Source organism: Macaca nemestrina, chromosome 11, assembly GCF_043159975.1.
Source record: "Macaca nemestrina isolate mMacNem1 chromosome 11, mMacNem.hap1, whole genome shotgun sequence".
Classification (NCBI taxonomy): Eukaryota; Metazoa; Chordata; class Mammalia; order Primates; family Cercopithecidae; genus Macaca; species Macaca nemestrina.
The window spans coordinates 133,751,710-133,777,179 of NC_092135.1; the positions used below are offsets into that span (position 1 = coordinate 133,751,710).

The window sequence follows — 25,470 nt, forward strand, 5'->3', positions numbered from 1 at the left end:
GCAGCGTGGCCGGGGGTCCCGGGACGGGAAGGGGCGTGGTGGGGACTTGCTGGCTCCACAGTGGCCATGGAACCCGCCCTCCCGGGTCGGTAGCCGGCACGTGGCCTGGAGAGAAGTGAACTCGGGTACTGCGGTTTTCCCCAGCAGGGCGCAGCGGTCCTGCGTTTTCTGGCTGCCCCTGCGCCTGGCTGTGCGTGCCAGTTTCCCTCGGGGTCCACCACCTTCATCAAGGAGAGCTTGACCCGGGACAGGTCGCCTTGCCAGGCGGCGCCGACCTCCCTCGAGTTCTGGCTGGGCCTTCTGCGGGAGCGGGCCCTGAACTGGCTGCCCGTGACACCTGTGAGGCCGCCCCAGGGAGCCGAGGCTCGCCGGTCGCCGCCGCACAGGTGCCGCTGCCTGGGTGGGAAAAGCCGGCATTTATCCTGGCGCCCCTCCCTGCCTGCAGTCGTCTCCCTGTTGGTGCTACCATCTGTGAATGCTGTGGTGGGGCCTCAGATGACTCCGTGGCCCTCGGTATTGAGCTGGCTGTGAGGACACTTCACTACAGTGGTGAGGCGCAGGGCGGGACGGAGGCCTCTCTCCGCAGCTTTCCTGCCAGGTGACATCTTAATGTGGAGAGCGAGTCTGGGACCGGATCTGTTTCCTCGTAATGTAGGCTAGCAAAGGGGCAGGAAAACTGCAGCCCTGCAGCCTGTTCTGAAACCTCAGGTGTCTGTTCCCTTGTGTCCTCTGACAGGGACTTTGCAGGGAGGGATCTCCAGCCAGGTATGGTATTCCACTGCAGGAATCAGTTAACCTTTTGGTAGGTAGCATTTGGGGGTCAGAGCCTCCAGAAACTTCCCTTCGTGTATTCTCTTAAAATATTAGAAAGTGATGCGTGTTATTTTGTTAAAAGAATTGGTTTGCACGAAGTTGCTCCTGTCATCATTGGCGTTCAGAGGAAGTTAAGACCTGAAGGTCCCAGTTCTCTAATAGCAGGCTTGCATCTTTGTTCTGTGGACTTTGAAGAAAACAGTAATTAGCTGCATTGGTTCCAGACGAGTTTGTATCAGAGCGAGAAAGAGAAAGGCACAGACATGATTTAGAGAGGATGCGTTTCGTTGTGGTCCCTCTTGATACAAGTTAAAAGCATTTGGGGTTTGGGTAGTTCCTCTCTGGTCAAATGGATTGATAGTAGATTTGGAGTAGTAAGGGGGTGACGTGTGTTGGAATGTTTATAGTAATGCTCAGTTTGTTCTTTGTGGTCAGTCCTTCTCTGGGTGGAATTACTTTGGTCTGAGACATAATATTAGTAGCATTGTGAGTTGTATAGAAAAATGGAAATTTAATGAACTACATTACAGCACATATGGTCAGAACTCTAGGGCCTCACTTTTTTCTGAAGTTCTAAGTAATCACGTACTCAAAAAAGCTACATGTTTCACCTGGATAAATTCTTTGCCTTTGGCTAAAATGTCTGAAATATCAATATTCTTAGGATTTTGGTGATACCAGTGTCTATTACAGGTAAAAGTTGTAGTCCCCACAGGTATCACAACCTCTCATTTTATTACACTTCTCCAGTCTTTACATGTTTGCTTCCTGTGACATAAATTATTCAGAATTTAGGTGCTGTATAAGGTTTTGAATTTAGATGAGAGTCTCTAAGGTAAGAGTCAGATGCAATAGAGCCCAAGCTTGGTTTCCCTGTAAATGTCCATAGGATGCAAGTCCCCAAACCACTGGGGACAGGTGAGTTTGTAGAACTCGGAAATTTTGGATCTGAGGAAGGTAAAATGGTGTGTGTTGTAGAACACTGCCTGTGAGGTCGGGTGGCGCCCTGTAATAACATACTAGTATTTTGCAGCAAAGCCAGAGATATCCACACTCAGTGAAATAAATAGTGATTAAAAATAGCCTCATGCCAGTTAGGTTAGAGTCTGGTTTTGCCACCAAAATAATTTGCCAACCATTTATGAAAAGAAGTTCCTTCCATTCTCAGACCTTTTTGGATTTTAGATTGACAGCTAAACTGTCGTAGATCTGCAACATGATAAGCATCATGAGAAGCACCACTGGCTTTCTCTGCATCTTGGCCATAATGTTTAAAATTTAGAGTCCTTGAAAATATAAAGGAAATTAAAAATGACATCAGCTTGTGCAGGTTTTCCTTCTGTTAGAATCTTTCCATCTTCTTTAAAACAGCTAAGTAAATTTTTGAATTGGCTACAGGAAACTAAAGACTAAGTAATTATTGCATTAAATAGTCTATTTGGCTTCCCAGCGTTAAATGCTTAGGCAAGGTATTTCCATTAGCACAGGGAAGCAAGATGGCTGGAGTCTTATTTTAAAGCACACACGGGCTCCTACATATGTGTGCCTTTGGTTTGCCTGTATTCTGAACTCAAGGCGTTAAGGATGAAAGGATTGGAACACCTACCTTTTGTAGGATGATTCTCTTGTACTCTCTGATCCTTGTTGGAACTTGTCTATTTAGGCTCTTCCCAGTTCTTCCCCCTAATGCAGAACAGTTGCCTCCCTGAGTTCAGGGCTGCTCCCTCTATGTAAGGCTTGCAGCTGATGGCAGCCAGCCAGCAGACATTCCAGAAAGACCCTGTGTCACATCGAGGGCAGTTTCGTGTTACCTGATACACATGTATTGAGGCAGAGTCCGTTGACTCAAGTATAATTTAATGCAAGGAAAGATCAAATAATAAATGATTAATGACACTGTAGGGTGTCCCCTTGCAGCGCATGCTCTGCATCCCAGTGGATGCTCTCCGGGCCGGCCCTGGAACCAGCTGCGCTGGGAGTGAAGTCCACACTGACTATGCCCATCCAGAGCATTCAGTGTCTTTAGGGTGTTCTCTAGCTGTCTGGGAGGATTGATTACAGTAATAAAGTGATTCATTGATACTCTTACTGAGGTTAGCTTTTAAAATTAGTAATTTACAACTAATTTTTGACAGCACATTTTATGACTGGCTTTGTTCTTTAATTTCTGATTCCCTTGATTTATATCACTCAATTACTGTAGGGTGATAGACCTTTTTTTTTTTTTTTTTTTTTTTTTTTTTTTTTTGACGGAGTCTCACCCTGTTGCCAGGCTGGAGTGCAGTGACCCAATCTCGGCTCACTGCAACCTCCCCCTCCCAGGTTCAAGCGATTCTCCTGCCTCAGCCTCCCGAGTAGCTGGGACTACAGGCGCCCGCCACCATGCCCAGATAGTTTTTGTATTTTTGGTAGAGAGGTGGTTTCACCATGTTGGCCAGGATGATCTCCATCTCTTGACTTCTTGATCCACCCCCTCAGTCTCCCAAAGTGCTGGGATTACAGGCATGAGCCACCGCACCCTGTTTTTGTTTTTGTTTTTTTAATCATTTTAAACAAACAACCTTCAGTGGAGAATGTGAGGACACAGCAATTAAATGAAACAATTTGATAAATTTTGATTTTTAAATTTGATTTGTTCCTGAAAAGGACACTTGTAAGGAAACTATGTAATTCAGTGTTTCTCATTTGAAACATTTTGAACTGATCACAGTTTTTTGTTATTAGAATTGATTAGCTACAGTCTTTTGTTGTTACAATTGAATATTCCTAGAGTTTGCTTGCTTTTTGTAAATGACTCCAGATAGCAATTTGGGAAACTCCTCATTATTTTTGTTTAGGGCTAAAATTATTCTCCTGGAGACAGAGCAGTTGTACTTGGGGTACATGGAAGAGCTGTGCTGAAGGTCAGCCAGGGAACCTTCTAAGCCACCCGGGGTCTGTGTCCTGCTGTGTTTATTTCCTTAGATTGGAGCCCAAGTTTCAGCATAGGTCACCTGTTAACATCTTTCTCTTTGATGACTTGGGGTGGAATATCCTGCCACCAGGGGAATGTTCAAAAAGTACATCTGCTCCAGAGGTCCTCCAGTGTTAACACGCACATTGCAGCAAATTATTGGGTTATACAGTTAACAAATACCTTTTGTTTGGAGCTGTAAGACCCAATTATAAAGCACCAGTAGTTTTGTTTTTTTAAGTAATCTTATTGTCTCTAATGCGTTAACAAACATATATTGCGTTTCTATGGTGTGTTCTGCGTTCACTAGGCAGTGGGAGCTGGGGCTAACTAGAGCACAGTTCCTGTCTTCACAGGTCAGTAGCACACTGGAGGAGATGGAAACGATTGAATGAATCACAGCCTCACGGGGTACTTGAGGGAAGATATGACTATTTCTCTGCACAGCATATCTCCATTAGAGCACTAGTCGCACTGTGTAATAATAACATCGCATACATGCCTGCCACTTCTAACTAGTGAGTCCTTCCTGGGCATGAAGCATGATCATTCCTCTGTGTACTGCAGAGTTATAGACACCGTGCTTGACACGTAGATTTTAGTAAATGTTTGTGGGAGGAACTAATGAGAGAACTAGAAGAGGGAGTGAATTGAATGTCCTTGAGTTAATGGAAAGGAGTTAATGAAGGCCTCACATAGGGGTAAACGAACTGGATCTTGTAGGATCTGTAGGAGTTTACCAGGTAGAGACGACTCCACCAGCAAGGTGTTTGGGATTTCTGTAGTTAATTGCTAAGAATTTATTCGTGTTCCCCAGATCTTTATGACTAATGCTAACACTAAACATAAAACAGGATGTTACTCTTTCTACAGTGAGCTTTGGTGTTTTTGTTTTTGAAAACTATTTTTGGTATATGGTTTTTGTTTCTGATAGGAATTCTCCTTTAGGCTATTGTCAATTTATTTTCCTGTAATGATTCGAAACAATTATATTAACTTAAAATGATGTCACAGTGAGTGAAATAACGACAAAAAAGTTTTAGTTATTGAGGGTAGTCTCGTGATGAGCTGAAGTGCGCACAGCTGCACTCATGTTGCCAGGTGATTAAGAACAGAATTGGTATTAAGGTCAATGGATTAGCAGAAAGGGGGGAGATTATTGTCTCTTCGTTATTTAGAAAGAAGTACCATCTGCCCATGATCGTTTTGGTTTAGGTTTTGTTCAGCCCAAATTAGAATCCGCTGTGGTGTTGATTTTTCCTTATGGATGGCAATCCTACTGTGTTTCCCATTGTTGATACATGCACTCACCTTTGCTAGTTCTCTCTTCTCCTATTAAGACATGAATGTAGCTGCTCCTTTAATTTCTTTTAGCTAGTTTTAATTCAACAATGGGTCTTGGCCCTTTGTTTTCTTATAATCTTTTATTGTGTTCATTTTCCTGGTTGATTTTTAATTGTGACATCACTAACAGCTCTAAAGACTCAGAAAGCTTACCAGGCAGCACGCTTCCCTGGGTCAGAAGATGGGAGTCCTCTCCTCTCATTCAGTACCAGGGTGTACCAGTGAGAGGCTTGTGAAGGGATTGTTTCGGCAGCTCCTTGTCTAACAAATGAAGATAATTTTTATGAGGTGCATTTTGGTCGGTGGGAGTGGAAGGGAAAATGATGGTTGCTTTCCTATACTGTCCTTTGTTGGGAATGGTGAAAATATTTTGAATCTGTTTCTGGTGTGATCGTTAGGTCCAAGATGTCACGTGACGTCATGTGCCGGGTGTTTTGGTCAGCATGCAGGAACGCTCCTTTTCTCTCTGTACGGCCTTTTGGGGCATCGTTTGAGTGGATGTTCATTGGTTTGAAACGACTGTCAGAGGGAATCTTGTGTTCCTTTGCTCTCTGTGCCTGTCATTGCAAGGGCTTCTTTGAGCTGGTCTGCTGACCGTCAGGCACTTGAGACTGACTCGGTGAACAATGCCGCCAGCCTTTCTGACACGGGCCCCGCCCTCTCTGACTCCTACACAGGGTCAGAATCACTCAGATACCACTTCTGTTGGTGGAGATGAGGGAAGAATATTTATCTAGTTTCTGCCTTTCTGCCCCCATTAGCTCTTTACAGGGGGGGGGGAAAAAAAAAAAAAAGCAAAACCAGTTGTTCTGTGAAATATGCAAAGCAGGGTTTTGGCCTTGAGGATGTGTGTTGGTGACTTGCTTTCCTGTGCCGTAAGTGCTGCTGCCTCAGGAGCCGGCACAGTCACTTATGGCGCTGATGGGCCTGCGTGGCACTGGTCTTGCTCCTCTGGTGCCAGTGCAGCTCGTTGACAGCTCCAAGATACTTGGATATCTCACTCTTCTGGCTATTTCAGTTGCCAGACTAGAATCCCAACCTTCTGAGAGTCTGTTCTCTTTTGGATTTGTTCATAGATGCCTACTCTGCTCTCCTGATCTGGTTCATGAACACTCGGGAAGCCAAGTTCATTGAAGACACTGTGGATGTGTCATTTGGAAGAGGAGACTGGAGCATGGAGGCTTTGTTCCTAGTATTAGAGAAACAGACATGGAAAGGACACAGTGTCTAGTGCTGCTTAAGGAAACTTAAAGGCAAAAGGATTTGGGCTCCGAATTAGGAAGTCATTTCTCACAAGCAGAGCTGTTCCGATGTGGAAGAAGCTGGCTTCTCCTATCACTGGAGGCACCCAGACTCGGGCTGGTGAGGGACTGTTAGGATGGGGGCTGTGTGTGTGGTCACGGGTAGAATTGGTGGTCTTCAAGTCCCATCCTAGTTTTCAAGGTCTAGAGTCCTTTCAGAATCTAGGATTTGATTTTTCACCTGGTCTTCTCTCAGCGGTTACTTTTCTCCCAGATTTAAAGGAAGATAATTGTCTGAAGTTTCTTTGGACTGTCCTCCTGCCTGCCTGCCTCCCGCCCCCACCTTGAAATCCTGGTATATTCTGCCGGCTCACCTGAGACGTAGTAAGAGTTCTGCCTGTCAGCTGCAAAGTGCTGGGTGGAAGGTCCCTGCTTCCCACTCTCCTTTTCCCGCCTGCCAGCCCCACAGTAGTGCTGCCTGGGCTTGTGTTTGGCCATGAAGCCCCTCTCAATACTGATGCCATTTGCCTTCGGGCATCCAGATGGCGAGTGGTGGCTGGGCATGATCTTAATCGGATTCTCCCTATGCACAGTCTTGGCTCAAAAACTGATTTCAGGTGTGTGGATAATACAGTGATGGTGGCAAGAAAGAATGAACGCTTTTCTCTTGGTTGTTGGAACACATTTAAATTGCCATATGGAGAAAGCAGTGTCTTGATTCAGTGGAGTGGATTTAGTCTTCACAACAATACTTCGGTTAGTAAGGTGGTTCTGCCTAGCTATCTACGTCTCTGAGCCCTGCCTACCTTATGCCAGTAAACAAATGTGTCACTGTACAGCCCAGCACCATATCTTTGTTTTAGTTGATTTAGCTGTAATACGGGTTTTGCAAAAGACCTAAAAATAGAAACATTGCATATGTGGCTATGTTTGTATTTATAGTTACTATGAGATACACATTTGCTCAGGTGGATTTTTAATATCCCGAAGCTACAAGTATAAGCCAACCTTGTATTTTGCTTTCACTGTTTTCCCCTGTGTTTTCTCATGATCTTCAATTTAACTACTTCCTTTAAAATTATTGACCATTGTTACCTTAAAATTATAAACGGGAAGAATAAAGCTCTTTTTTTCCTTTGGCTTAATCCCCTTCCCACTCCTCTTATTCGTAGAACTGGAGGAGTAACGATTACTTGGCAGCATATGGATTCGTCTCATTCCTGGTACAAGCCAAATATGTGTTTATGTTGGAGAGCCAGTCTGAGTGCTGCGTCCCAGCGTCACCTTTCATAATCCCTGCTGTGCCTTCTTCCGGAGAGCTGGCACCAGAGAGCATTGCCTGGAAAGCAGAGTAATCTGTGTTCTTGAGATTTTAGAGAATAAGGATGGATATTCGTTGTTGGGTGTGACTTTCCATCTTCAGAGTAAGAAAGCATTGACACAATATATCGATGAGGTTTGTTCACTGGAGTGTAATAAAGGTCATTCGGTGAATTCGGTATTTTCAGATATTTAGGTTTCTAATATGATGCGAATGGTGTTACGTGGATCTGTGTTATACTGACGCTGACATTTTGACTGTCATTTGTAAGTAACGTACGACTACTTTGGATCAAAAGCACCATGGCTTAACCGTTGAAGATAATGTTACAAACTTAGATAATGGTTGTGCCAGCAGGTAACTAGTGAGAGGAACTTTAGCTTTATATGCCAGAGATCAGAGCACAGGGAGCTGGCCCCATGGCTGGCCTTCCTTGTGGCTACCCATGCCCTGCAACTGAAGAGCGGTGATTAAATATATATTCATAGAAGATTGATAAAATCTACTTTGGCCGTGGAAATGAGCTAAAATATTAAGAATTCAAGGATGTTTGGCCAGGATTTGGTCTTTGATTTGGCTGCAGGAGAAGTGTTGGGCCTGAGCCCTGGTGGGGGTGGGGTGGGGCAGGGGTTTGAGTGTGAATGCTGGTGTCCAGAGGGGTCAGGGGCCCTGCAGCCCCCTCTGGAAGCTGTGACTTGGGAAGCACGCTCGTGACCATTTGGACCCATCTCAGGTGACTTGATGTGTGATCCCCCCGTCTCTGTTCTGTGGCTCTCTGTGGGCCTGGGGAAGGGGTCCCAGGCATCCCCTTGATGCCATGGGGGGAGGCACCGAGAGCAGAAGGCTGGCTTCTCCTGGTGTCTTGTTCTTGGCCGGGAGCAAGTGACATCCATTTTGGCTGGTGCTGACATGGTGAGTGTACCTGCGTAGGTGTGTGCAGCTGGGGCTGTACCTGCCCGGAGCATCCTGGCGTGGGTCTCCTGCCTGAGCCTCTCCTTGTTGGGAATGCTGTCCTTAGGCACATCCTCATCTTCAGGCCTCACCAGAAGAATCGCCTGGCCTGGTGGGAAGAGAGTGGCTGCGGGCTCCCACAGGTTCAGCTCAGAGTCCCACTCCACACTTCCTGGGTCAGCTTCCCCCTCTGAACACCTGAGCCGACACTGGGACTGTGAACCCAGATACGATGACTGTGCTCACAGCTGCAGCTCAGGATGCAGCCAGCTGTGTTTTTCCTACTTCCTCTCAGCTGGGCAGTTTGCTGGCCTCTGAAAATTTCAGCCCTTTTGACACTGATCCTTCTTACGCGCCTCCCACGGAGGAAGCATGCACTAGAGCGGAGGAGCAGGTGACTGCAAACCTGGTGCCGTGCTAGAGCGGGAGAGGGGTGACTGTCCTGTCACCTTTCCTCCAGCTAGTGAACCATCTTGTCTGCTCCCTTCTCCCAACACAGCCCACACGTGGACAGCCAGACACATGCAGAGCCATCGTTTTTTCAAAGACCTGTGAAAGTGTAAAGGCTTTGTTCACTCATTCTTGAGACTAACAGTTCAAGTTCACAAGACAAGAATAAATGTGGAATACAGTATGCACCTAAAAATATAATACAGTTTTAATTTTCATCTGTACCGTTAGCATTGACCAGCACTTACTGAATGATGTGCTCTTAGACTCTGTGTTAATTGACTTTTAAAAGTGGATTGTTAATAGAGCAGTAGGTTGGAAATTACAGTATTGGCGAAATTTATTGTTTTCCACGTGTGTATACCTTAAGTACTCTAAAGGGTCTAATTTAGTTTGCTTGTAGTTTTTTTTTTTTGAGATGGAGTCTTGCTCTGTCGCACAGGCTGGAGTGCAGTGGTGCAATCTTGGCTCACTGCAGCTTCCGCCTCCCGGGTTCAAGCAGTGCTCTGCCTCAGCCTCCCAAATAGCTGGGACTACAGGCATCCGCCACCACGCCCGGCTAAATTTTTTTTTATATTTTTAGTAGAGACGGGGTTTCACCATGTTGGCCAGGCTGGTCTCGAACTCCTGACCTCGTGATCCACCCGCCTCAGCCTCCCAAAGTGCTGAGATTACAGGCATGAGCCACCGTGCCTGGCCTCAGTTTGCATATTTTATACTGTGTTATAAAACAGTATCAGCCCTTTTGTTTGTTTTAATGTAGAAATAACTATATATACATTGTGGACTCCTCCTTTCAAGATGGGCATATTTCATTTTCACTCTGAACTAGCTTGGTGGCTAAGAATGAGGCGTCTGGAGCCAGGAACCTGTTTGGTGGGGGTTTTGTTTTGTTTTGTTTGAGATGGAGTCACACTCTGTTGTCCAGGCTGGAGTGCAGTGGTGCAATCTCGGCTCACTGCAACCTCTGCCTCCCAGGTTCAAGCGATTCTCCTGCCTCAGCCTCTCAAGTAGCTGGGATTACAGGTGTGTGCCACTATGCCTGGTTAATTTTTAAAAAATTTTTAGTAGAGATGGGGTTTCGCCATGTTGGCCAGACTGGTCTCGAACTCGTGACCTCAAATGATCCGCCCACGTTGGCCTCCCAAAGTGCTGGGATTATAGGCCTGAGCCACCATGCCTGGCCCAGAACCCTGAATTTGCCGGTTACTAGATGTGTGACCTTTAGCAAGTTATTTAACCTGTCTGTGCCTTAGTTTTCTCACCGGAAAAGCGAGGACTGGCAATGGCATTTTACCTGCTGGGCGTTGGTGAGTGAACTCGATATGTGGGAGTGTGCGCATGTGCATGTGTGTGTGTGTTTTCAGGCAGCACGAGCGTGGAGTTCGTGTTCCGGCTTGTTGCCAGCTGCTGTAGTTTACAGTCCTTTTTGTTGATGGACTCATCCCACCCCCTCCAACACAGGGAATGTTCTGGAAGGAAGTGCGGCTACCCTGCCATGGTTCTGTGTTTATGGGAAATCTTATTCTCCTGGAAAACCCAAAGTAAATTATTTTCTTTAAGACAGAACTGGGGACTGGCGCGGTGGCTCAACTCCTGTAATCCCAGCACTTTGGGAGGCCAAGGTAGGCAGATCACTTGAGGTCAGGAGTTCGAGACCAGCCTGGCCAACATGGTGAAACCCCATCTCTAGTAAAAATATTAAAAAAATTAGCCAGGCATGGTGGCGGATGCCTGTAATCCCAGCTACTCGGGGGGCTGAGGTGGGAGAACCGCCTGAACTCAGGAGGCAGAGATTGCAGTGAGCTGAGATCGCACCACTGCACTCCAGCCTGGGCAACAGAGTGAGACTCCATTTCAAAAAACAACAACAAAAAAGACAGAATTGGTAAAAAATACTGACCCCTTGGAAAGAATTAACTATTTTAGATACCATTGTTTTATTAAAAATGTACTTGCCTCCCTCATATTTGATATAATGCCATCTATGTTTGTATAATTTATAAATATTGTACATACTTAATACGTATTATATTTAATATTTATAAATTATACAATAAAATTTATAGATTTTAAAATAAGTTTAGTTATTTTAATATTTAAATGTGTTACATGTAAGTTTGTAAAATTTAGGAATAACTTGTTAGAAAGACAAAGAAGCTCTGGATTGAAAGGTGTCTGCTAAGGTCAGGAGTCCAGCTCGCTCCCCTTCAAGGAGATGGCCTTTCTTTTTTTTTCTTTCTTTCTTTTTTTTTAAATTATACTTTAAGTTCTAGGGTACATGTGCACAACATGCAAGTTTGTTATGTAGGTATACATGTGCCATGTTGGCTTGCTACTACACCCATCAACTCGTCATTTATATTAGGTATTTCTCCTAATGCTATTCCCACCACCCCCAACCCCCTGCCCCCGCCGACAGGCCCTGGTGTGTGATGTTACCCGCCCGGTGTCCATGTGTTCTCATTGTTCAACTCTGACCTGTGAGTGAGAGCATGTGATGTTTGGTTTTCTGTCCTTGTGAAAGTTTTGCTGAGAATGATGGTTTCCAGTGTCATCCATGTCCCTGCAAAGGACATGAACTCATCCTTTTTCTTTCTTTTTTTTTCTTTTCTTTCTTTTTTTTTTTTTGAGATGGAGTCTCACTCTGTCATCCAGGCTGGAGTGCAGTGGCGCAATCTTGGCTCACTGCAACCTCTGTCTCCTGGATTCCGATGATTCTCCTGCCTCAGCCTCCTGGGTAGCTGGGACTACAGACAGGCACCACCATGCCCAGCTAATTTTGTATTTTTAGTAGAGATGGGGTTTCACCGTGTTGGCCAGGCTGGTCTTGAACTGCTGACCTCATGTGATCTGCCCGCCTCAGCCTCCCAAAGTGCTGGGATTACAGGCGAGAGCCACCACGCCCAGCCAAACGCATCGTTTTTTATGGCTGCATAGTATTCCATGGTGTATATGTGCCACATTTTCTTAATCCAGTCTGTCACTGATGGACATTTGGGTTGGTTCCAAGTCTTTGCTATTGTGAATAGTGCCGCAATAAACATACATGTGCATGTGTCTTTATAGTAGCATGATTTATAATCCTTTGGGTATATACCCAGTAATGGGATTGCTGGGTCAAATGGTATTTCTAGTTCTAGATCCTTGAGGAATCGCCACACTGGGAGACAGCCTTTCTTAAGGCAATCATGAGACCCAGCCCATCGTGGCCTGGTGAAGGAGCAAGACCTAGGATTCACTTTCAGTTTGCTTATATGTATATATATACATATATAGATACACACCTATGTAGGTGTATGTATACGTATACACATATATACACACCTATATATGTATGCACATGTATCTGCATATACATATATACACATATGTGCATGTATGCATATATGTATGTATATATGTGTGTGTGTGTATATTTTTTTTTGAGACAGGGTCTCGCTCTGAAGCCCAGGCTGGAGCGCAGTAGCATGATCATGGCTCACGACAGCCATGGGCTTAAGCAATCTTCCCACCTCAGCCACCCAAGTAGCTGAGGCTACAGACACATGCCATCATGCCCAGGTAATTAAAATAATTTTTTTTTTTTTGTAGACATGAGGTCTTACTGTGCTGCCCAGGCTGGTCTCAGAGCCTTGAGCTTAAGTGAACCTCCTGCCTCTGCCTCCCAAATGTTGGGATTACAGGTCTGAGCCCCTGGGCTTGGCCTAGGAAGGCTTTTTGAATAATCATCTTGCTCACTCTCTTTCTGCTCACTCTCCACTCAGTCCTGATGAACCCTGCTGGAATGTATTACATGTCTGCTCACTTGACATGCAGATTGCAGATCAGGTGGGCGGGAACTGATAACAGTCTCACTTGGCCTCAGTTTCCTCGTATGTCCAGTGAAGGGATGCACCCTAGCTCTAAAAGTAAACATTATTCTCAACAGAAGAATCTGGGCATTTGCTATCAAACAGATTCCCATTCTTCAGGCAGTTAATTTTCCACACTGCAGGAGATGTTGGCGACATTTCACATTTCTTTGAAGTCTAAGGTAGATATTGATCCCTTGGAAGGAGATTAAGTTCTCCAGTTCCATCAGGTGTAATGATTTCAGTTTTAATGTTCCTAGGTGGCGAGTGCTAACCCAAACCTTTCATGTGTCAGAATGTCATCCCTCTGCAGACCTTTGAGTCCAGATTTCATTTGTAGTTGACCTTTGGGGGTGACAGTCTGATATGTGTAAATTGTAATAGCCCTTCATCGTAGATACCAGTTTAAAGTTCATTTTAGGTGAGTTTCCAAACAGATACATTGGAGGTATATCAGTTTAGTTTGATAAACATGCAGATAAAAACGTATTCCATGAGGACCAGCTTTTGAAAGACGGTTTACATGACCTGATAAGTTTTCATTTTGTCCATTTCCAAAATACACAGGGATGTAGGAACGCCTGAACACCACCTTCATTCAGATCAGACTTATTTTCCTTCGCAGGATGTGGCTAGAGATTTATTTAAGACATTAGCTGTGATGAGGAAGGTCAGATAACTTAAGTGAGGGCAAAGTACACATTACCGAGGAATCAGCGCTCTCTGGTAGAAGGATGTGTTCCTGGATTTTTCTTTTTCTTTTTCTTTTTTTTTTTTTTTTTTTGGATTTTCTTAATCTCTGCCCTCTGACTATTTATTTATTTATTTATTTATTTATTGAGGTGGAGTCTCACTCTGTCACCCAGGCTGGAGTGCAGTGGTGCAATCTCAGCTCACTGCAACCTCCACCTCCTGGGTTCAAGCTATTCTCCAGCCTCAGCCTCCAGAGTAGCTGGGATGCACCACCATGCCCAGCTAATTTTTGTATTTTCAGTAGAGACGGGGTTTCACCGTGTTGGCCAGTCTGGTCTCAAACTCCTGACCTTGATCAAGTGATCTGCCTGCCTCGGTGTCCCAGAGTACTGGGATTACAGGCGTTGAGCCACCATGCCCAGCCTTGCCCTCAGATCTTGAACCTCCTGTCTGCTCTTGCTGGGCTGTAGTGGATAGAGGTGTCAGTATTTTCGGTGTGTGACCACTCCTTTTGCTTGTTGGTGTTGGGGGTCCGTGATGTCTGTTTGGGGAGCAGGTGTGTGCAGGAAGGAATCTGCATTCTCCACTTTTGCTTTCCCGACATTGTTTTTTTCATTCTCTCTGGAAGGTCATGAGGGTCCCCTCCACTCACTCACCTCTCACATTTCCAGCCCCCCCCCCCCCCCCCGCCACTTCAGACAGACTTCTGAAACTTTCTGCCTCTCTCGGGGTGCTTAGTATGCCCTGCAGACGTAAGCTGCTTTCAGAAAAAGCCAGATCCCGCCACATGAAACTGCAGGCCCTGCTAGAATCTGTTGAATCCTACATCTCCAGTTTTAGGTGGGTGGGAAGTGGGAATTGGAATTTTTTCCTTTTGTTGAGATTTTCGTCATGACCACGTGTGTACCCGTTTAGACTAGACAAGGGAGTCACCGCTGCTGAAAGAAGAGTCATTGTTTATTCATTTTGTATTGGAGGAAATGAGCATTGGCATGTTTTGGTGACATCTCGGAGGAGCAGGGGAATCAATGGCAGGGCTAGGCCTGGGTCCCCTCATCCTGTCCCCTAATTCACCTGCTAGTGCTATTTGAGGGCCAGAACCACCTGTGCCTGTGTTTAGACGGGGTTTGTTGCTGTGCCACAGTAACGCAGTTGCAGCAGCAGCAGCAGCAGCAGCCACACCCGTGTGACGTTCGCCAAGCTGGGTACTGTTGGAAGCACTTGGCATGCATTTGTGCAGCGATTCCAGCAACAACCCTGTGCGGTCGATTATTGTCCCGTAGATCTGTAAGATTGATTGATTATCTGTAGGAGACATCTACATATACATAGTTATAGAGCAGTGAAGAAATAAGCCCAAGGCTATCCCATGAGTTAGGAGCTTCAGGGCTTCTGTGCTTTGCTGGCCCTTGTGCTGCCTTCAGTAGATGGCCCTGGCCCTGCCTGTGCCCTGGACACTCTTCATTCGCTAGCACTAAGATGGTTCAGGGCACTTGGGAGCTAGAGCAAGAGCAATGGAGAGAGTGAGGTTGCTGTGTCCACAGGTCACTGCACAGCTCACCATGCTGGGCCTGCTGCTGTTCATCGGCCCGTAGGGTCTCCTGCACAATACCGGGTTAGTGAGCAGAAAGTAGTGCGTTAAACCATAGAACATAACAATTTTGACTACAGAGAGGCAGGCAGAATAGCTTGTCCAGGAAAATAATAGTGCATTTGTAAGCCAGAGAAAGATGGTACTGTGTGGTGGGGAATTCTGAAAGTCTTAAGTCTGTTTCTCAGCTCCGCTCGTTTTCCTTGTTTCAGGCAAATAATTTCTGATGGACCCCAAATTGGCAGGTCACCATAGGGACCACCCCTAACCTCAAATCTGTGTAATGAAGTATCTGAAACATTCCCACTCAGTTGAGAGTTCTACTTTTTGGGACAGTCATAGAGCTGTGCTGTTGGTAAACTGTCCGGCATGTATGTATGTGCACACTTGTGTGATGTGCCAGCTCGTGCCTGCAGAGACTCGGCCAGCAGGGCTGAGGCTGCTGCCAGGAAAGTGTCTAGGGTGGTGTCCTACACCTCCTTCCAGGAGTTTCTGTGTGCATGGAGCACTTCAGAACCTATAGTGTCATTTATGGTATTTTTTTTTAATACTGCTTTTGTTTATTTCCCTGGTCTAATTTTTTTGGATGGTAAATGGATCGCATTGTCGCATGCATTTGATGAAAGTGATATCATAGCAAATGCAATGGTGACTGGGAGTTCTAAGCCCCTGGGTGTCTCTCCTTGTGGGTTTTCATGCAGTATTGACAGTCTGTTCTCCCCAGGTGCTAGTTCCCCAGGTTCCCCTCTACCCCTACCTGAGGTACTGAGGGATCTCACTTCCTACCTCATGCTTGGAGCCAATCCAGTGGCTTCACTTTTATCACTCAGAGAACTTCAGTACACAGTCTTAAACAACCCTGGAATGTTGAGCTAAAAGGGACTCTGACCCTCCCTCTGCACCCCACCCTTTAAAGGTGAAAGCAGCAGGTGGGGCGGATTCCTGGGGCTGGGGAGGCCGTGCCCCTGGGTGCGGGGGCAGGTACAGGAGGGAGCCTGGGTTTTCAGGTTAAATTTTGTTTCAGAGGCAGGGCTTACATTGGAGCACTTGATATTGTGCATTTGAAACATTGAGACACAGCTTCTAGTTTAAAATAAAAGTGATAACCAAGGGGGAAAGCGTGGTTTTTTCCTAGCTTCCGGTAGAGGAGGCTGGCCAGCTCAGACACCTAAGCAGCCACATCAGACCCAGAGTCCGAGGCAGGATGGATATTGCTAAAGCTGAGAGCTCCAGCACCGTGTCTGCTTGAGGAGCTCTGACGGGCCGGGCAGCCAGTGCTCCTGGCCCTGAATGTATTTGAAGGAGCTCTTTGGGAAGAGGTATGGACTTCCGGCTACTAGACTTCCGGCTACTGTCTGCTTGGGGCAGCCGCACTGACTTTTTGTTGCATTTACAGTATCTTTGGGTAAAATCATTGTGTTTCTTCTTGATGTATTTATTTTTTCTCCAGTCTAGTCATAGTATTGGTTTCGAGAAGTCAAAATCAATGGTTTTATTTTCAGAGTTCTAAATCCAGCCATATAAATACTTCGGATCTGGCCTGAGGGTTTGGCAGGGATTCGTGGCTGCTATTTTAGATACGCCAGGAGCCTTCTTGGAAGTTGCTCACCACCCGGTTTTCTCCAATTAGGCTGTGAGCCTATATCTTCGAACACTCAGATTAGTGTGCCTAGAGTGCCGGGGTGGGGGTTGTAGACAAGATTCTACCCCCTCCTCCAGACTCTGCTCCCTAGGCTGAGGCAGGGCCGGTGAGGAGTCTGCCCCAGGCGATTCTGAGGCCTTGGTCCCTTCTGAGAGACCCCAGCCCTGGGAGGTTCTGGGCTGCTGGATGCTGGTGCCTTTTTCCCCACCATCAATCAAGCACATGCACGTAGGTCTCTGCACCCGGCCCCAGGACTGTCATATCCAGGGAAAGGCCCCTCTCTGGCAGTGGGCGCCACCCTGTTGGTGGCAAGTTAGAAAGGCACACCTTTGTAACGGCCAATGGTTGCCAGAGCCTTACTTTTGGAGGCAGGAATTGTTAAACGTCTCCATCGCAAGAAGCAAAAGTAGATTTAACACATCTTTACAATCTGCTGAAGACTCTAAAGATACTCATTTAAGATGTGCCAACATTTATTTGGGGCACTGAGGATTCTGTGACTGACTGTCAGTCCCTCTCCCTCCACACAGCAACACTGGTTCTAAAACGTTTGGACAGCCATGGTCATTTGTGGATGTGACCACTGCCAGGCCCCATGTTGACAAGTGCTGGACAGTGGACACCGGCAGGAGACTCAGGACAAGTCATATTGCTTTGGGCTCGTGCACATCTGCAGAAGGCTCCAAGCTGGGGAACCGAGGGGCCTCTTGCTCTGGGGACCGTGCCTGCCTTCCCTTCCTTCCCTGTCCTGAGTGTGGCCTCTGTCATGTTGACCCCTGTGCTCCTGCCCACGCCCTGTTCACCCACTAGGAGAAAGTACTGGATAGGGATGAGCTTGGGGACAATGGCCAGTGACATCCAGGAGAGGGAACTTAGAGGCAAGGCAGGAATGCAGAATCGGAGTTCCCAGTAGAAACAAACATGCAGCATATTGTGAAATGTTACAGCGAAGTCAGCAGCATCACGATAGCACATTGTCTAGTTGCTGGTTATCTAGTTACTAGTGGTAAGACACGGCCAGTTAACAAAGACCATAAAGTTTTCTCAAGAGGATGTAAACGAAGTAAACCAAATCAATTCAGACCCCAAGTGCGCATATTGAGTTTGACTTTGAATATCCATCTAGGAAGCTTTTGTACATGTGTTATGTATCCATAAGCCAAAGTTGGGGGCTCCCTGGCAGATGCCCCTGCCTGGCCAGGTCTCATCAGTCTAGGTGGTGACACCCATGTAGATATGCCCGCTGCCTCGCACCTGCTCCTCTGGCCTCATCCCCGTAGCAGAACATGGCCCCTGCCTTCCATCTTCCCCAGGGTGCCAGTGGGTACCTTGCCTTCTCCAGCACTGGGCTGTCCACTTTCTCCTTTGTGCCTGCACTGCCAGGCGCACATCAAGCCTAATCTGGCTTAGAGAGCAGGAGGGGCACCAGCTGGAAAATGTGACTCATGTTGCCTTCCAACTCCCAAAAGCCACCAGGTGACTTCCACTGCCGTTAGAATGAAACCCAAACTCTGCCCTCCAGCACCAGCATCAAACCACACTTGGCCCTGCTGCCCCTGTGCCCTCCCTCTTGCCTTCCTGGGCCGTCCTTTTCTGACTCGGCCTCAGTGCCTGCCAGCGGTGCCTTCACTGCTGGAGACGGCCATGCGGAGGCCAGCTCCCGTCGCTGACCCTCAGCCCCTAGTCCCAGCACCTCAGAGAAGCCGCTGACTGACATGCACCCCACCAGCCTCCCCTGCATATCCTTTCCCGCCACCTCGTGTGTCCTCTGTGGCGTTCATTACAGCCCGCAGTCACAGGTCTTGCGGTGGACTTGCTGGTCGCCTGCTCTGCTGCTTCTCGAAGGCAGAGTCAGGGCATGCTTGGCGTGCGTATCTCCCTTGGTGTGGTACTGCCTGGCTCCGGAGATAGCGAGGGAGGGAGGGAGGGAGGCAGTGAGCAGGACCCGCTGCTGTGGGCGGTGGTGTCAGTCGAGTTGGCAGGTACCGTCCATGGGAGAGGGAGTGTGGCCTGCAGACCAGTGTGGACTATAGAGTGTCAGATTCCACTCACTGGCCTAGGGGCCTTCCTGGTGTGGGCCGCGACAGTCACCGCTGGGGAAGACCAGGCAGAGGGCGGCTCCTCGGGAAGGAGCCTCTGGAAGGAGAGCACGTGCTGCAGCGCCTCTCGAGCTCCCACCTAAGGATTCGCTCAGCTGGCAGGCCTGGAGGAGGGGGCTTTGGGGCTGCAGTTCAGTCTCCACAAAGGGTTCAGGGGCCCTGAAGGTGGTAGCACTGTGGGCTTAGTAGCTGGGGTAGCGCTCCAAGCTGTCCCTCATTAGGCAAGGGGGCTGGGCCTTTATGCCTGTTACCAGTCTGTGATTGGACGTGTTCTGTCCTCCGGGCGTCATATCCTTGAGCCACACCACTGACTTCTCAGCCCAAGTGCAGTCTCTGGCGTGGGGACTCGGACTGGAGTGACCAGCCACCTGCGCTCGCGGCAGCCAGGTACTGAAGGCTTTACCCCTGAACAGAGGGGCGGGCTGGTGCCCACCACAGTCACGCGAAGGCATTGCGGAAAGCCCTCATTAAAAGAGCATGAAGCCAGGCGTGGTGGCTCATGGCTGTAGTCCTAGCTACTCAGCAAGCTGCGGCGGGAGGATCGCTTGAGCTCGGAATTCAAGTGCAGCCTGGGCAACATAGTGAGACCTCATCCCCAAAAAACCCCTCAAAACATTAGACGTAGTAGTGCTTGCTATTTCCATAGGAGGGTGTAGAAATTAGGTAAGAGTTAACTGAGAATGGATTTGAATTAGTTTCTATTCCCATTGAAAAAATCAGAAATAAACTTGATTTCCCCTGGCTTAAGTGTGGGTCCTGTGAGTTGGTCCCCAGGATTTACTTGGGAGTTAATGACATTCCCATTGGAAAAACATGGCAGTTTCAGTGTCTCCTAATGTTGCAAAGCATACCAGGAACATTTTGTAAAAAGTAACAGAGACTACCGTGTGATTCTGGAAGCTGCATAGTTAACTATCCGTTTATCTTGAAGTCTAGTGATGTAAAGCATAAGAAATAAGATCAGGAAGCTGGCCGGACGTGGTGGCTCACACCTGTAATCCCAGCACTTTGGGAGTCTGAGGTGGGTGGATCACCTGAGGTCAGGAGTTCAAGACCAGCCTGGCCAACATGGTGAAACCCCATCTCTACTAAAAATACAAAAAATTAGCTGTGCCTGGTGGCGGGCCCCTGTAATCCCAGCTACTGAGAGGCTGAGGCAGGAGAATTGCTTTAAAGGGAGGTGGAGGTTGCAGTGAGCCGAGACTGCGCCACTGCACTCCAGCCTGGGTGACAAAGTGAGACTCTGCCTCAGGGAGAAAAAAAGAAAAAATCAAGAAGCTGCTACCTTCCCAAGGACACTTGCTCCTCCTCGTCTTGCTCAGGCATCTCCTGGACACCTTTCGGGGCAAGTCCTGCTGTCACTGCATAGCTCACCTTGTATATGTAGGGTGTTCTCCTCCTCTCCTGGGGAGTTATGGATGATTAGGAAGCACACGCATCTCAGACTTGGATATCAAATGAAGAGACGTGTAAGCATCAGGATGCCTGGGGGGCTCCAGCTTCTTTGCAGTTTCACCTGCACGTGGGTGGGTGGGAGGTGCTGGCGGGGCTTCATAGTTGGGGAATGTAAGTATTTTAAAAATCTTGTGTCTGCTATTTTACTATCAAATAGACTGTATACCCTCGAAACCAGGTAAGAATCTTTGACATTCATAATGTGAAGAATGAGAAGCTGGGAAATAACAAGGACCTTTGCCTCATGTTTCCTCCTTAACGATGCTTGCCGGGGTTTTAAGCATCGAGGCTGATCTTTGCAGGCTTCAGGGTTACGTGGATGCGGATGAATCAGCTCACGCCCTAATAGCCCTTAGAGGTGTAGAAAGGAACTACCTCTCTCCGTGAGAGCACCTTTATTACCGTATCTTACAGAAATACCAGATGCTCATCGTACAGACTTACAACAGGATTGAAACTGGTGAAGAGAAAAAGGCAATCCCCTAGCCCCCGTCCCTCAGAGATAGCTGCTGTTGTAAGATCAATTGGATATTCTTGAAGACAGCTTCCTCCACAGGTGTTTATATGCTGTCTCAATCAGTCAGTGACACGGTGAACACGGGCTGAGGGTCAGCGAGGGGAGCCCATTGGCTAGGCACTGAGGCCGAGTCAGAAAAGGATGGCCCAGGAAGGCAAGGGGGGAGGGCATGGGGGCAGCAGGGTGAAGTGTGGTTTGATGCTGGTGGGGTGCATGTCAGTCAGCGGCTTCTCTGAGGTGCTGGGCCTAGGGGCTGAGGGTCCGTGAGGGGAGCTCAGGGGCTCAGATTACAGACAATCTGTAGCCCAGTTTTTGTGCTCAGTATATTACACTTGATCTGTCATGGAACTTTTTTTCGAGAACAGACAGCTTTTGTTCCAGACACAGTATTTGGTGGGGCCAAGGTCTGCCTCTGAGCATACATATTGGCAGAGCAGTGTCTCTTCCACATCTGAGCTGGTCAGGCGGAGGGCCGGGCACAGTGGGGGCACTTTGCTGGGTGAAAGAGGTAAGAGGTAAGTCAGCAGGGGCACAAAGAAACCGTGCGTATTTACAGGAACATTTGAGCTCCAAGCCCAGGGAGCTGAGAGGGGTCACTGTCCTTCACAAGGAGGTGAAGGCTTCTCTTCTGGACACCAGACAGCATGGTCATGGGAGATGCTGAATAACCACCACTTCTGTGACGTAGTCTTCAAGTTTGATTCCCTTCAGTGCACCCGTGGAAGGTCTGTGCTGAGAACAGAGGAGGGCCAAGGAGATGCCTGCATGGGGTTGTCAACAGAGTGACACCAGGATGGGTATTGCCCAGAGGGAACCTGCATAATTGTTTTGTTTACCTTTTTTTTTTTTTGAGACGGAGTTTCACTCTGTTGCCCAGGCTGGAGTGCAGAGGCATGATCTCAGCTCACTGCAACCTGTGCCTCCCGATTCTCCTGCCTCAGCCTCCAAAGTAGCTGGGATTACAGGTATGCACCCTCATGCCCAGCTGATTTTTGTACTTTTAGTAGAGACAGGGTTTCTTCATGTTGGTCAGGCTGTTCTTGAACTCCTGACCTCGGGGTGATCCACCTGCCTTGGCCTCCCAAAGTGCTGGGATTACAGGCGTGAGCCACAACCCCTGGCCTGTTTACCAATTTTTTAACCATGATTTATGACCCTTACCCTGAGCATCAGTGATGGGGAAACTTAAGAGTCGTGTGAGGTCCCAGGGTGCACGGTGGACATTTCAGTGTCAAGGGCAGGTCGGGTGCCCCAGCTTCCACAGTTTCCAGCCTGGATCGTGGCATCTTGGATTCGAGGCACAGAACAAGCCCACAGGGAGGAGAGAGGGTCTGTGTGGGTCAGCTGGCTCCACAGACCTTCTCCCAGGAGGCTGATTAGGTTTGCCGGGCATTACAACCTGATGGGCAGGATTTGTTTTAATCATGTAACACAACCACAGAATTAGTAGTGGCACCATGAAATCGCTGCCCGTTCCCCATGCATGTGCTGCAGACTTATTTGTGGGGGAAAAGTTATCCCTGCCGCCTCTCAGAATGAGCCTCGTCCCCACCTTATACGAGACCATCCCGGCCAACACGGTGAAACCCCATCTCTACTAAAACTACAGAAATCAGCTGGGTGTGGTGGCCGCATGCCTGTCATCCTAGCTGCTCAGGAGGCTGAGGCTGGAGAATCGCTTGAACCAGGGAGTCAGAGGTTGTAGTGGACCTAGATGGCATCACTGCACTCCAGCCTGGCGACAGAGCCTGGAGACTCTATCTCAAAAAAAAAAAAAATAAAAATAAATATCCTAACTTTTGTTTGGTTCGATTTGGTTTTATCAACGTTAAGTCAGGGGTGATTTTAGCTGAACCTTCCTCTTTGGTCAGTGCCAGCCCGTTAACCTAAGAGAAGCTGGGACAGCCCCAGGCACCAACCCGCTTTAGATCTGCACGGAAAGGGTGTTCTTACTAAGAGTAGATTCTGGGAGGTGAAAGCTGGAAGAACCAGATGCGGCCCTCCCATTTCACAGATGAAGAGATTGAGGCCCCAAGAGGCTAAGTGACTCGCAGAAAAGCTGCCCAGGTGTTCCATGCAGAGCGTGGATTTGAACGAGCATTGCCGCATCGGGATGGGGAGGTGCTGGTTTGCTTGTGAGCTGTGTTGGATGTACATGTAGTTCGTCTTCATGTGAGGTTGTTAGAAGTAGTTTAGCCACATTAGTCACTGCTCCCACTTCCCCCTGCAATCCCTGATGAAGCAATGCTTCTGTGTGAGTGACATGCCAGTGGACTCTCTGTGCCTGTCACCCCTCTGCCTGGGAGGGGTGACCCTTGGCTTCACAGACTGTGCTCCCTTCACCTTGCCCCAAGGACCCTCCCCCAACCAATTTCTTAGTCTGCTGTTATGGCCAAAATTCAGCACCAGTAAGGAGCGAGTTAATTCTGATTGCTCTCTCTGTAGTAATCTTCTGAATTTGTTTGTGTCTATTATTGAGCCATCCCTTATTATAAACATTAATTTCACCATGAATTAAACAATATGACTGACTGAATTAATAATTCTTTCTGAAATGAAAACTGTCAGGCCCAATTATATCCAGCCCAGGACTGACAGAAACTCCACATATGAATTGTAAATATCTTCTCTCCTACGTTCTTTATTTTAACCCGGGAAAATGTTCTCATGTCCCTCAACTTTGTCTGAACTTCAGCAAATACGGTGGCTCTTGCATGCTACCAGCATCTAAGCTGCAGAGTCGAAATTATCTTTTAATACAGTGGTCTCCATCGTTTTTTTTTTTTGGCACCAGTGACTGGTTTTGTGGAAGACAGTTTTTCCAGGGACCCAGGGGTCGGGGAAGGCGGGATGGTTTGGGATGAACCTGTTCCACCTCAGATCATCAGGCATTAGATTCTCATAAAGAGCACGCATCCTAGATCCCACACAGGTGCGGTTCACAGTGGAGCTCGCACTCCTATGAGACTCTAATGCCGCCACTGATATGACAGGAGGCAGGGCACGGGAGGTAATGGGAGCGATGGGGAGTGGCTGTAAATATAGATGAAGCTTCGCTTTGCTCACTCACACGCTGCTCACCTCCAGCTGTGTGGCCCTGTTCCCAACAGGCCATGGGTGAGTACCAGTCCATGTCCCCACGGTTGGGGACCCGTTTTAATAAATAATATATATGTCCACCCAAACTGCAGTAAGACAAATAGCTGTCTACTATTACATCTCAGGAAAAAAAAAAAAAAAGGCTGTGAATTTAACCTACGAATTTTGTTTTCTCTTGCAGTTTCTGACTCGTACCTTTTCATAAAATACCCCTATTTCAACATTTTTACTCTCAAGGACTCGGCGGTTTCATTTTAGGTGTTAACATGTTTTAAAACATTCTCGAGATCTGTTCAAAATTCTACGTCTTGTATGAAATGTAGGATTCTGGCTTTGGTCTAAGGTGACAATGTTCTACCGCTTCTTAGGGGTGCCAGGAACCCCTGGCAGGAGGCCATGTCTCCCTAGTGTGACAGCTGGCGTTCTGGTGGTGGCGCTCAGTGTGTTCCTACAGTCATTTTCTCAGGTTCTTGTTATTGTAGCAGCTTGATGGTTGCATAATTGTTCATCACACCTATCACAATTTTTAAATTTTTATTGCTCTTCCCACTTTAGATAGAAGCTCAGTTACTCAGAGGCTCAACAATAAATTGAACATGTAGTCAGCGTGTGAAAACCCTGGGGTGGGTTTTTAGCAAGCTCCTGAAGGCAGGTGTCTGGAGATTAGAGAGGAGGGGAGCACAGGGGAGCCCCGTCCCTGTGGCTGGTCGGTGGTGCAGGCAGGAGATGGGGGCCTGGACCAGCACTGGCATCAGACACGCCACCCCCCATTCCCCCACCCCAGGCTCGCACAGGAGGGACTGGAAGGTGGGAAGGAAAGAACTGATTGGGCAGGATGTCCCCACTGGGCCCCATGCCCTCTCCCTTCCCCTCCAGGTTTTCCCCTCCTTTGGTGGGGGGAGTCAGGTGTTACTGCGAGGCATGGGAACTACAGTGGATGAGCTGGGTCAGGGGACGGGGCCCCAGGGCCTGGGGAGACCTCCTGTAGATGCAGGCAGTGTCTTTGGTTGGATTATCTTGGTCCAGAGAGCCTGATGTATTTGTAGGAAGGCTAAGAAGGTTTTGGATGGTGGTGATCAGGGGCTTGGTCCCTTTAGCAGGGGAAACTGGGGCTGACTTTTCATAACATTGGAGCTCACTATATACCCGAAGTTGAATTGTACTTTTTTCCCCTGGAGTTCTGTGACTCCTCAGGGGTTAAATGGGATCCTGGATACTCCCTCCCTCTTTGTAAAACCCCCGCAGCATTTTGTGGCTGAAGTTTACTTCTTAGAGTCATGAAATGCCCTCCAAAAAGTAAAGGACCACATCCAAATTGCATTGCATGCCCAAAGTGGTTAACGTCACTCGGAGATGCAAACTCGAAAGCAGTTTTGGTTTTGAGAGCCGCAGTGCTTTACCCACAGGATGGGCAGGCCATTCCTTCTCCACTGACCGCGTCAGCAGT

General features: G+C 47.7%; 1 protein-coding gene and 1 long non-coding RNA gene across 14 annotated transcripts in view; both read left to right on the top strand.

Moving 5' to 3' along the window:
* Nucleotides 1–25,470, top strand: part of LOC105473862 (ArfGAP with GTPase domain, ankyrin repeat and PH domain 1) — a 644,177-nt gene that overhangs the window by 177,087 nt on the left and 441,620 nt on the right. The gene's annotated exons all lie outside the window — the stretch shown is intronic.
* On the top strand, nucleotides 5–8,819 carry LOC139357259 (uncharacterized). Its single transcript, XR_011610161.1, has 3 exons — nucleotides 5–7,107; nucleotides 7,524–8,584; nucleotides 8,691–8,819. It is a non-coding gene; the product is annotated as an uncharacterized lncRNA (long non-coding RNA).